This window comes from Theobroma umbraticum, unplaced genomic scaffold, assembly GCF_002168275.2.
Source record: "Theobroma umbraticum cultivar Fairchild unplaced genomic scaffold, ASM216827v3 scaffold_147.0, whole genome shotgun sequence".
Classification (NCBI taxonomy): domain Eukaryota; kingdom Viridiplantae; phylum Streptophyta; class Magnoliopsida; order Malvales; family Malvaceae; genus Theobroma; species Theobroma umbraticum.
This window is the reverse complement of record NW_018397259.1, coordinates 10,726,617-10,727,725: the sequence shown is the minus strand read 5'-3', so window position 1 is coordinate 10,727,725 and position 1,109 is coordinate 10,726,617.

Genomic DNA, 1,109 nt, shown 5'->3' with positions numbered 1-1,109 from the left:
TTTTTTTATTTTTGTTCTTTTTAATTTTTGTAAGAATAAAAAAACCCTTGATTTGCAAAAAAAGAGAGAGGAGAGGGAGATTGATAGGGAGAAAAGGAAGAGTATTTTTTTGAGAGAGAGGATTTTTTTTTTAAAAAAATAACTCTCCTAATAAGCTGGAGTGTTTTTTAGAAAAAAAAAAAGAGAAGAGAAAGCTCCTAATTGGAGCTTTTTTAAAGTTTTTTTTTTCAAATTTTATTCTTTAAAAAAAAGTTTTTTTTTTAAAAGCTTTTTATGAAATTCTGTTTGGCTCAGCTTCTACTTTTAAGCAGTAGATAAGTTAAATATAAACCAAGCCAAATGGGTACTTAGTCATCTCTTCTTTCTCTTTCGTCTTTTACTTCACCTTAATTTCATGTATATGGGGTGTAATTATTGGTTGTAACAAGTGCCTAAGCACTCATTACCAATTGTCTTATAATATTATGATGGATTGAAGTACAATCTAAACTATAGTGATTCTAAGTTACACAAATTCTCTACATTTGTCACTAAATCAACTCTTAGTTTTAGGTAAAACCAAAAGGTTGATATAATGAGAATGTCCTGTAATTTTTTAAATAATTTAAAAATATCAATGATTTAAATTTCTTTGCAAAAATTTATGTGATAAGGAAAGCAGATAATTTTTTTTAAACTACATGTAAAAGAAAAAAAAATTAAAAAATATATAAACCACTTCTTATATTTATTTTTAATTAAATTTTTTATTTTTTATTTAAATTTATCCATTTTTTATATATATACAAGCCATGATGTCGTCATAAAAATATTTAAATTGAAAATGTCAAAAAAAGCCATGCTTAAAGGCCTAACATGATTGTAATATCTTAGCATGTTAATAATGACATTTAAGTCTATAACCACCCAAAATATTAATAAAAAATATCAAAAAATTAAAATATCTTTTAATTTATCTAAAATTTTATGAAGTCCCTAATCATAAAATCCTGAGTCAATATTTGGTTAAGCCCACTCAATCGAAGTGGACAAGTGTTAGGGGAGAGCATCGGTCGGTTGGAACCGCCCAACCGACCGAAACCGACTGGTATTGTAACCGTCGGTTGTGC